This window comes from Olea europaea, chromosome 10, assembly GCF_002742605.1.
Source record: "Olea europaea var. sylvestris chromosome 10, O_europaea_v1, whole genome shotgun sequence".
Lineage (NCBI taxonomy): Eukaryota > Viridiplantae > Streptophyta > Magnoliopsida > Lamiales > Oleaceae > Olea > Olea europaea.
The window spans coordinates 8,222,588-8,235,581 of NC_036246.1; the positions used below are offsets into that span (position 1 = coordinate 8,222,588).

The 12,994-nt window shown below is 35.6% G+C and overlaps 1 pseudogene; it reads right to left on the minus strand.

The window, feature by feature from the left end:
- Positions 1–1,920: 1,920 nt before the first annotated feature.
- The window catches only part of LOC111400254, a 20,483-nt pseudogene continuing 9,409 nt past the window's right edge, over positions 1,921–12,994 (minus strand).

Genomic DNA, 12,994 nt, shown 5'->3' on the forward strand with positions numbered 1-12,994 from the left:
TTAGTAATTATATAAATTTTCAAATTTCGAAATGTGAAAACTAGACTATTTTCAATTAGACAAGAGATAATTAATAAATTTATAAGAACTTTATACATACTTAATAAATTTATAGAAACTTTATACATACTTTCGAAATTTCAACGAAATAATAAGTCTTAAGATCATAGTGACGTAATGTAGATAACATCGTAACGTAAATTTTATTTATCTCTTTATCGAATAAAGTCTTTTTTTTTTTAACTTTTGTATAGATAAAGTCATTTAAAATCTTGAAACTAAAATCAAATGAAAGTTTTTTTTTAAATAAAAATGAATAAACTAAAGTCAAATAAAATATTATAAAATAAGGAAAAGAATTAAAAAGAAAAAAGAAAAAAAAAGGTTAACGACACTGGCCTAGGGATGCCTAGCCACCCTTCCTTAGACGCGCTACACACGGCTAGCTATGCATTGAGCGGTCAACCGTCAAGTTGATTGCTTAGTTTGCGATTACTGTCAAGGCAAGACAATCATCCGTGCCTCCTGCATATGTGCACTTTTTAGAACATTGCTTATCTAAACACATACGCTTCACATATTCTGACGATAACAATTGCACTGTTAGGTAAAATTGCATAATCTATTATTTGTTTATCAATATTTTGGTTAGAATATAACATAAATTTATGTATCATCATGTAATATATATGTATGGGATTTCGAATAATTGCTCACAAATTCTACAGGAAGTACAATCTAGCCATGAATTCAACATTATGATAAACCAATTTTGATAGTTTGCGATTGAGTTTTTAAATGTTAAAATAGTGTAAAAATGCGTAGTGTAACATGGTTTAGTATAATATTTTATTCCATAATTTCCTTTGATTCTTAGACATCACTATGTTATAGTTGCTTTCTCAAATGACAAATGCATCACATTCCTACACAGTTGTGCAAAGATTTATTTATATTTAGTAAAAAATGCAAAAAAGGGGGAGGGGGATCTACAACAATTCGTAACAAGTTTCATTCCATAAATTATACGTATAGTATAAAAGAATATGCTAGTGGTTTTCTCAAAAATGTGAACGCAATGACATATTATGCTTTGATACATTGGCGTAAATATTTTTGTATGTGAATTACTACGCAATTGCACGAAGTAACGATGAGGCCATGGCATGTTTTATCACACAACTTACATCTTCTAATGCGAGATACTAAGATATATTATGTCTCAAACGATGTATTAAAAATGTGCAGTAATTTCTAATACATTATTGTGTATTTTTTGATGATATATATGATGAACAAATATTAGTTGCAATAAACCTTGCTCGTAATGTGTTACACGATGTACTAGAATGCCTTTACATATATACATGACATGTCATTTTTAGTGGGATTTTTTCACATGTCTATTGATGACTGATTATTATTGAGATGAATAGTTAGAGAATTTAATAGTACAATTTTCTCTTCAGTTTAAAGCAGCAACAGCAATTGCAGTTGGCATCCCGTAGTTATACAGAAGTTTTACTTGGTGACTAAAATATTTTAATCATTTTATTTGTAATGTTTTTCTAGCAGAATCACAAATTTAGCATAGGCAGAAGGAATTTCAATTTATTGCAATTGGATATGAAATGATGTCCAATGATCATTATGTTATTTCAAGTCAATTATTGTGAAAAAAATATCTAGTCATTTAAATGAAAGCCTTTTGATTTTTATTCAATGTGAAATTCATGGTAATCACGTTACAAATACCAGAGTTCATTCCAACTGTCTGTTAATAGAATCAAATTTCTACTGTGTACAAACAATCCAAAGTTAAAGTATAACATATGGTAATAAATAAAGCAAAAGATGAGTGCAATAACAAACTTTTTTTTGTCAACCAACTGGAGTAGCAAGAATAGTCCCATAGCACAATAATACTGTCAAAGATTGTCAATAGGTCGACAACATCAGAAAAGCAGAATAACGAATCAAATGATAAAAACGTGTTTTGCACCAGAAGAAAACGCAAATGAAAGTACAATTGAATGTGAAAAGAATAGGATATGCTATTAATTGTCTGAGAACATTGATGTTACTTTCCGCTCTTAGTATTCACTGAGGACATAGGTATCTGCAGTTATCCCTCAGCAATTCAAGGAGAACAAATCAGTTCATCCATTGCTCATCAATTCTCTAGCAGTTTCCGTGTAAATTGAGAGCCACGATTGCCATCCATATCTAACTGTCCATCCCTCTCATCGAGCTGTTTCGGTGTGCGTATACCACAATCATTGCCATCCATATCCAGCGGGCCATTGTTGTCATCAATCAGAATGTTACATCTGGAGGAAGATGATATATCTGGAAGTCCATTTAGTCATAAGATAGGTTCTGGAAGTCTCAATTTACTACTACTGTGAAGGCAGAACTGTCGAGGTATGTTGCATTTATGGAGGTTTGATACTACATCAGGTTGTGCCAATGTTAAGGATCCCATAAATGCCAGCGAAGGTTCTACTAGAAAATCTTGATTCTCGCCATTTCTTTCCTTCTCTGTTCTCATATCTTCTAATAAAGCTTCACTGGTTTCGATACCTGTTCAATTTTGATGACAAATATAAAACAGACTTTCTGCTCCGATACAAATGATAGTACTTAAAGATAGTACTTTCTCCGCATTGGAAAATTTCCAGTCTATTGTATACCTGAAAGGTAAGCTCCATGCACATAGCCATTAAATTTTTCGTTTGTATGTTCCCCAGTGAAATATATCCGTCCAAGTGGTGCCTGAACAAAAAAATTTATAAGGAAAACCAGGTAAGACATTGCATAAATATGGAGGCTCCACCTCTGAATTGCATTCTTCTGAACATCTTGTCATTACTTGATATATCCCACTAATTTCTCACTTCTATCTTTTTTTACCTTAAGTTGGTACTTTTGCTAAAGTAGGTGGATTCCGGCCACTTAAATTAAATACTTATTTGTAATTATAAGGTTCATTGGTCATTGCATTAAGTGCATCATCAATTTTACAAGTTTTCGAAGAATGGAAGTAAATTCAAACCTTAATATCATCTAAGAGTTGATGATTAATGTATATGGGATAATTTCTGTAGCTACCACGTTGGAAGCGATTGCTCCACCACCGCGGCACGAGTATGGCAATGGCAATGGCAATTGGAATGTCAGGTCCAAACATCTTCCTTGGTACTTCCATTGCTTCTATCATGGTTTGTTGATCTGATTGAGCTTCAACGCGTTTTGATTCTCCATTTGTCAATGTTACGACAAGGATATTAGACCCGGGTAAGCATTCTCCATGTGTTGATATCATGGCAACAGATAAAGAGATCATTTTTGTTTTTAATTTAATTGTGAATGACTTGATAAGCTATGCACATACATGTTCTCGATAATAAAGAATTATAAGTCGATTTACGATATTATATGGCTGGAAGGCATGATTATTAACTTGATTGTCGGTAATGTGATAGGCCCCCAATCCGGTTCACCTATGCGAGAAAGGAGAAAAAGAAGGGCACATCCAATATAGAAGGCGGCTAGGACATTTAGTTTATTAGCCAGGGGTAAAAGAGTAATAAATTGTAGTAGGAGAACTCCAATAAATAGAAAGGGGGTTGGCAAGTTTGGCGCAGCGAACCACTGGGAATTCAGTTAGGGGGGGAGAGATCGGGCCTCTCTAATAGCCTTGGAATTTGTTATTTCCATTTAGTTGAGTATACAGAATTCAGTTTCATTATTCTTATCTTTCATAATCACATCTACATATCCATATACATTCCTTATAGCAATATTTCTTTCTTTTGAATTCACTCACTAATCTCTCCTCAATCTCGTGTCTCGGACGTGGAAGCATCACATAGGAGGCAGTACAGATCAGTTTCAGCGGCATAAGACTAGCAGCAATCTCAGGTTCTTAACATAATGACGATAGAATAGAATCCCATGAAGCATACAGAACAAGCCTTTCGTAAGTATAAACATACTGGTTTTAGTTGGTTGAAGAATTTATAATCTTAAACATAGGACTCTCATCCTATGTCATTCTCTCACGACAGTGCAAAGAACAAATAGACATTAGCTGCTGCTACTGGCCAACTATATGTTGCAAAAAAAGTTACACAAAATAGAGAATACACACATGAAGAAAAATAAGCATATTTGTCGAATAAGCTTAAAAGCCCCTTCCAGCAACCTCATACACAAGGCTGGGAAAGAAATAAATGCTCTATAATTAGTAAAATGTGTGTAGATGTTGTGATTGATGTGGGATAGTCTCCTTTCACTTTTAATTTTTGTACGGTTTAAGGATAGATCCTTTTATGTCCCATTGTAACTCTAGATACCAACTACTCAAGGCAAATGATTTTTGATTCAGAACAGAGGGCTTGATATGTGCGATGCTGTTAGATAGTGACCATAAAATCAATTTAATCCATATTATTGGAACTGTAAACATATTGTTAGAGTAAAAAGTATCAGTCAATAATGTCTCAACAGTTGAGGAAAAAAACAAAGGTTGTCCGGAAATTAACTTCTGTAGAAATTAGAATAGCACTGGAGTTCTTCTGGAAGGGGACTGCTTTCTTCAAGTTCGTATCAAATTTGGACGCTCAAAATTACTCATGACTCAGCAATAGTTCAAAGAATTAATAGAACAATATTATTACAGGAAAATCACGTGTCTAATATCGGAAGGCACATTTCTTTTTTTTCAAGTTCAAATAAAAATAATCAGAAAGCCAAATTAAGGAACAACATATCTCGTCCTCATGAAAAAGATGCTATGTGAATGACTTGTTTCCATCCATTCATGAATAGGTATTCTTGTTAGCAACGAAGATAAGATAAAACAAATTGCTATAGCACGATAACAAACCAAATTTATTATCCGCACCTGCCAAAACGTGTAGTACCCCTGCCGCTCGTTGGCATAGATAAAAAATTCTTTTTCTGGCTGACTGGGCCATAACTTATGCGGAAACTTCAGCAAGACCTTTGTATACACGTTAATGTCACAATTGGCGATGGCCTCTGTTTTCCATTTCTGTTTCATTATTTCTTTATTGCATTAGTATTGAAAAATTCATATGAACATGACTGAAGAGGCTGAAATCATCTATCTTAGATCAGAGGGGATTACAAATAAACAATCAGGAATGCATGAGTTTGTTTATAAAGATTCTCAATATAAAACAACCAAGCTGAGCCATACACAAGAAAAACTGCTCGAGTACGTTATCCTTTATATAAGTTATAGGGGCTGCAAATGTTTCCATTTCACAAGTAATACTCTCCATTGACCTATTTATGGACGCGTTTGTGAAACTTCTATATCTAGCACCAAGAAGGCACAAGCGAACCAGCTATCACCACACCCGAAGGCTTAGTAGGAAGTCTAAGGCCTATCTCAATCAAACTATATAACTTATTTTCATTTTAAAATACGTCCTATTCTGATCACTTCGACCCGGAGGTAAAAGCCCCATGATAGATGCCACTCGCTCCACCAAAAGGTAACTCCTCCTTCAAAGGTATAATGGTGTTTTTGCCCAACATAATTTTTAATAAAGTATTGGATAGCTGTAAATACCAATTGCATATTTGGTACGCAACATTAGATTGTACTAGACAATGTCAACTACAAGATTTTGAACATTTTCTCTTCTTTAATACTGTCTCATACTTTTCAATATCGTAATATAGCGGATGTATAGTTTAAAGACAACCCATTATTGTTGTGTAACGAGAAATATTGAAAAGGAGAACTTACAGGCAATGGTGGTTTAAAGGAGATGAGGTTGCCTTGGAGAACACCAATGCTAACAGACAAAATAATGTAACTGGCTTCGTAAATGCAGCCATCTTCGGTTTTCACTGAAACTCCATTTCTCGAGTGCTATAATTCCTGAACAACCTGCCCAAATTTATGAACAATAAAACAATTCATCAATGTGCATTTATTCCTAGATATATTGCATGTACCTAACTAAATTCAGAAAATATAATGTCCGTTTTGCCCTTATTTTTCATTTTTCAAAGATAATGGTTAAGGGTATTTATGTCATTTTCGTATAATAATAATAATAATAATAATAATAATAATAATAATAATAATAATAATAATAATAATAAATTACACTATTAATTATATTATTAAAGTTTATTATTTTTAACAATATTATCAATAACAATTGACGTAATTGTTAATTTAACGTAAAATTTAATTTGTAAAGTTTATATTATTAAAGTTTATTATTTTTGTAAATTTAACGTAACTGTTTATCATGAATTAATAATATAATCAATTATTTTTATCAATTTAACATAATCTATAAAACACATGAATAATTTAGTAATCAATATATTTGTTAATTTAACGAAGTTATGATTTAATAATTTATATAGTTATAAAATAAATAAATATTTTTTTTAAAAATAAATACATTGAGAAAAATTGAAAGAATGAATAAAATAATTAAACACTGTTCATTTGGTGTAATAGTTGAAGAAGAATTTTGGTTCGATACAAAATTTGGTGCAAACTTTAGTGCAAAATGATGCAAATTTTGGTGCAGCGTTGGAGATGACCTAATCAACCTCTCCATAAATAGAGCTATAAAATGGGTCAGACTTTTGAGTCTTGGCCCGTCACATGACCAATCCTGTCCACATCCTTCTTATTTTACGGGTCACTTTTTAAAAGGAAGTGACAATAACTAAAGATAGCACCACGCGGCATGACATGGCGGGCCAAACATGCTAGTCATGTGTTTGGATACTTCATGCGGAAAGTAAAATAAGACTTTTAAAAAATTTAAATGAAGCTCGCCGAGGGACGCCTAGGCGCACTTAGTCCAAAAATTCGTGAGGAGCATACTTTTTTTTTTTTTTTTTTTGATAACCCAGGGGTCCCCGCTTAGCCGGACTAAATCCTGGACCTCTAGCCCCCGGCCCCTCAGTGACTAGTGGAGGTAAATCGCAGGTTGTGCCCTTGTTGATTTTCAGGTTCCCACATGGCTTTTACTCCTTCCCCAAAGGGACCCTCCTCCATGGTTATTACATCACCAAGCTGCTCCAACCCTTCTTCTGGTTATTACATCACTTGGCTGCTCCAACCAGGAATCGAACTCCCCACACTTGGTTCCAGAGCCCCCCAATGTGATTGTTCCGCCAACTTGGATGTGCCCTGGGGGGCGGAGCATACTTTCGGTTTGGAGCAAGCTCGATAGAGTTATGGTAAATGAATTGTGGTTGCAAGTGGGTTTTCATGCCTCAGCGAATTTCCAGACAACTGGCTGTCTTTCAGAGCACTCGCCATGAATTATTTCACTTTTCCAACAGGGTGAAGGTAAAGGCATGCACTATAAATTCTTCAGTATGTGGATTGTTCATTCGGATTTTTAGGATGTGGTATCTACCAGTTGGAACCAACAGATTAATGGCACGAAACAGTACACATAAAGGCCACAAAGACTCAGGTGTTTTAAAGCAACTTAATAACAGTCATTTTGCTCATATTTTTTGTTAGAGCTAAGAAAGCTAGAGACGATTTCAAGGCTACCCAAATGAATTTACATGATGAGCCTACGAATGTTGAGTTGCACGGTGGTTGCACGTTTACGAAGACCATGCGAAGACTAGCCATGGTTGTTTGTGATGCAGAGAGAAGTTGCTACTATCAAAAACAAGCCAAATGTATGTAGATGAGCAAGAGTGATAAATGCACAAAGTTCTTTATGGTCAAAAGAAATGCTAAGAGGAATTTCATTACAGCCGTAATGGAGGAGGATGGGACTCCTACGGACTCACTGTCGTAGGTGGCTAATGAATTTCCCAGTTACTATCATAACCTGCTGGGGACGGATAGTGTATGCGACCCCATTGATTCAAATATTTTTGGAGAAAGGGCCTTATATTTCTTTGGAACATGCAGGTCCCCTTGTCAGGGATATCTCTAGTCATGAAATAATGAAAGCTTTGTTCAAAACATTGGAGAGGATAAGTCCCTAGGGCCAGATGGCTACACTTCTTGCTTCTTTAAGAAAGATTGTGAGATGATTGGGGTGATTTTATAGACGTTATTGCTGAATTCTTTTCGGCCAGCTCGCTCCTTGAACAAATTAATCACACCATCATTGCTTTAAAAAAAGGTTAAACCCTAACCTTAAGGGTCCCCCATCACCCCTGCCCTGGAGTATCGTGAGAGAGGTAAATCGCAGGTTATGCCTCCAAGGGTACAGGGTGGAAGGCTGCTTGTACACTTGCACTTACCCAAGAGCCAAATCCATATTTCAGGATTCGAACCCTTGACGCAGCAGCCTCAAACAAAGTTGGATTTCTTCATCTTTCCCTTTTACCACTTGGAGATGTGCCCTGGGGGCCATACCATCATTGCTTTAGCTTAGTGCAAAGAGTGTGTTAGGCAAAGGATGTTTGGAGCTCATGTATCACTCCTAAACATTCTTTTATCCTTTGGCTTAGTGCAAAGAGTAAGCTTCTCCCTAAAGACCGTCTACAACACATGGATATGTACAACAAATGTGTGTTTTGTCGGAATTCGGCCTAATCATTCCAATGCCTTTTCTTCCAATGTGTTATGAGTTCAGCGACATGGGGGCAGATTAGTGCCTGGTTGGGCATCACTAGAGGCATGTCTATGACTACTACTGCCTTGAAATGGATCAAGGAGGGACGTGGAACTACTTGGCAAAGCAAGGCCAAGAGAATTGCGTTGGCCAGCACCATTTACCATATTTAGACTTCTAGAAATAGGCTTATTTTTGAAGATCTTAGACCGCAATCCGATTGTATTATCAGACAAGTCAAAACACATGTATATAAAGTTATGTTTTCATTGTGTCATGTTTTAATTCATTTTGAGTTGTTCGCGTTGGGTTTTTAGATCTTTATCGTTTGTACATCTTGTGATCTTGTAAGCCCAGATATGCCCGAAATACTTGTAATACATGTTTTTATTTATCGATAATAAAAAAAGAGAAACAAAAAAAGAACAAAGAAGAAAGAACGCATGATTACAAACCGACTTCTCACATTTTGTTACTTTTTCTGAACTCTGTTTCGCGCGGATTAGTCGCTAACAATTAAAAAGGATCAGACGATTGTGTAAGGGACAAACCTCTTCAAACAAAGTCCCAAAAAAGGGCGTTTTTATTGGCGATGACTTTACAATTGGAGAATAAAAACAGAATGCCTCCAAGGGGCGCAAGCACACGAGTTACTGTAAAAGAAGTGTTTAAATCTAAACTAAGAAATTGAAAATTACATATTCTCTGTTTGAGATTGTTTGATTTGGGGTCCTTTACTCTATATCTTTTCTTCCTTTTATACTCCCTGGATGATCTCTTCGTGATCAACTGCTTAAAAAATGTTTGATCGCTCTATAACTGCCCACTTTCCTTGTAGTGGTCAACTTGTCATGAAACTGTCTTCTCTAACTGCTACCATTACTTTTGTCGTTCAACCGTCTTCAATTGAATTTCTTGAATCGTGGAACATGGTAGGACTACCCAATAACTACTTTATTAATTGCACCATAACATCTTATGTTTGCTAAGATATTGGGCGACTCGAATGTTTGGATGAGAGCAGGGTCACAGCTCTGGACGACTGCATGGCAATTCATTCGCTCAAATCTTGAGCGACTTGCAACCTTGCGCAATGGTATTACTGCGTTCATGGGCTTCCCTATTTGGGCCTTTATCCTGTATTGCCTGATTAATTCGTTCTTTGGGCTATTTGATTTTTGGAAATCTTCCAATTGGGCTTCATTCTTAGGGCTATTCGACTTGGGCTTAACTTTTTGTGTGTCAACAAACTCTTTCTATACCCTATTTTTCTTCCCTTTTTTATGTTATTATTGGAAATATGTAATACTTATGCGCAGGTGTTGAAAGAAATAATATAATACCTTGTCGAGTTTTAGGTGACTGTCCAAGATTTTACCCACTGAGCTAAAAAGAAAGTTTTCAGCCATTTTATACAGCAAGCACTCGTATCGTCTTTCATCAGTTACCAAGAATTCTCTCTCTCCAAAATCTACGTATGTTGGTATTGGTTCAACTTCTGTAAAACGTATACCAAACACAATTTTCAGATTCAAATGGGATTAAATATATTTTGTTTATTAAAAACATTACTGTAAGATATAGTGTGGCATGGAAAAATCATAAATTGAACCGACCTGCCATTTCAAAGTCGTGCAGAATGAAGTCGGCAATTCAATTGGTGTCTTCGGAACGCTGCAGAAATCAGAAAACTCTATTAGGTTGAATAACAATTTTGATATGAATCATCAATGATATATTATGTGCTAGCTATGTCGCACGGAAATGGAAAATGGGAAAATATATGACAAGATGCAGAAACAAAATAAAGAAAGAAATTATAGTCGGGTGGGGTCGGAGGACGGAAGAAAGTGATAATACGTTGGTGTCTCAGCAAGGACTAAAACATCAGCATCACGATTAGCTTCTTCATTCCTCAGCTTCCTAATGGCCGACTCCACCGCCTTCTTGTATGAATCCGCCGCTATTCCACTCGGAAATATTTTCCCACTGCAAAAAGGAGGAATCACTCACAAGTTCGATTTCGATAATTTAATAAATTAGTCCTTTAATTAATAAAGAAAATTCTGCCTTAACTAATTGAGTCACTGTTAACACAGAGCACTGCCTTTTCGGATTGATTAAGATCTCAAAAACATCTAAACTAAAAAAATGTACAACAAATGTGGAATCTGACAAACTCAAAACTGTTTCAGCTAATTATTAGCTCATGAAGAGCGTATTACTTTGTTAGTTACACCTCACAGCCAACCTGTCAATGTTAATTTAAATGAAAAATTGAAAAATAATAACCAAAAATTACTCTCAATCACGCATTAACTGAATGCACAAATGCGTGTGTGTGAGACAGATTAATGAATCACATATGAAGGAAAATACAACCTGTCATCGTAAATGTTGTAACGGGCATTGCTTGTTGGAAATTGATGAAGAGAGGAGAAGAATAACAACTAATAACCAGCAACAAAATACTGCAACAAATCTGGAACAAAGTGATCACGAACAAATTAATATAACACCGAAAGCTTGAACACGATATCGCTGTTCTCAAACTGTATTTGCCCCCTCTCCTTTGTATGGGATGCTTCAAGGGATCGCCGGCAAATGGTTTGTAGGACTATAACAAGTCTTGTAAGAGATTAACACCAAAGCACAAGTGTAATCTCCCAAAACTTGAAGAACGCAATGAGGGTTTTTGAATATGAATAAAATCAGAATTTGATCTTTGTTTTGGAATGATAATGTTTCTCAAATGTTTTTCAATTAAATTTGCCTTCAATAGGGATCCACTATTTATAGGCAAGCCTCAAATGCACGAAAAGGTGCCAAAACATGAGCCAAAAAGTCACCAAGTTTGAATTGGCAATGGCTAAAAAGGAAAAAATAGTCACAAATTAATACCATGCGGCCGCATGATTATATTAAATAGGGGATTTAACTCCCTGGAGAGAGCTGTGCGGCCGCACGGCATGACCGCACAGGCCAAATTTTTTGCCTTTATCCATTTTTTCTCCCTTTCATTCCAAACGCCACACCTTTTAATTTCTGAACAATTTCTCAACAATCCCCCACTTGTTCGAAACTCAATAAGGTCTCAATTCCAAATATGCAATACTCATGTCTAAGGATTAGATATCTTTCGATTTGAATCTATTCATAGTGTAATTCCTACAAAGTAAAGTTGAAATCAAAGGTAGCCGTAGCTTTGAACAAGTTATTCGATATGACAATACCGGTAAGAACACACACATGAGCATCATGTGTTCTCAAATTCCTCAATCTTGCTTAGTGCTTTTTATGGCCTTGTACTTATCCTTGTCAACAAACTTTTAAGAGAGAAACTCCAACTCTCAATTGAGTCGGCACCATCTCGAAGTTTGTATAGGTAAAGTTCTTCCAGCATCTTTGTTACTTTTAGAGATGCTTGAGTTTTAGCACTGAACTTTATTAAGAGCTCAACTCTCAACCCTCACTTCAGTAACAACCAGCATTATTTTTCTTTAGGATAGGATTATCGCGGATTTTTTATAATGTTACAACTATCCACATATCGAATGACTTGTTTTTACCCTTTGAACCCATGGATTACCCCTTTGAGTAAGCGATGGGTAGGGTTGCCGTCATTGGTAAATCTTTATGGTTTGGGAGTTTCAATCCCATCCTACTCGAAGTAGATGCTGTTGGGAATCTACTTATACATGCACAGCGGAAAATTAAATTATTTCGATTCCCATCCAATAGATCTCATTGTGTTTGGTTAGGAATTGTGATAAGATTGTACCTTTTTCAGATCTGCAATCCTTTTGCTTTTCTTTTCGTTCCACAACTTTGATTCGCCACCACAGCTGTCCAATTGTCCAGCCTCCAACGGTGATCCACACAGAGAAAATGATTGCAGCCTCTAGGGTTTTCTCTTGTGCTAGCAAGAATAATGAAAACCTTAATGGACCTCAAACCCTAGTTATGTATTTATATAAACCCAAATAGGCTCGGCCCGGTCCGGCCCAATAATTAATTAATCCAATTAATTAAACCCGGTCCGTGAATTAATTAATCCAATTAATTAATTCGAAAATATAAATAACAAATCCAATTAATTAATTTATCCAACGATTGTTAAATTAATCAATTGGCAATTTGCAATCTTCCAATTCTCTTTTGTGTGTGACCCATTAGGTTCCCGACCACGATGCCTAACGACGTGAAATATTATTTTGATCTAATCAAAATTGATAAATTAAAACACCCCTTTTAATTTATCGTCAATTCACATTCGCCGTCCCTGATTGACATCTAGCAATGTGTCAGGGCAATACATGTGACGGGAAATGTCACGTGGTATGACAAAACCAAATTCGTTCGTTTACCGTGAAACTATAATCCCTTCGTCAATA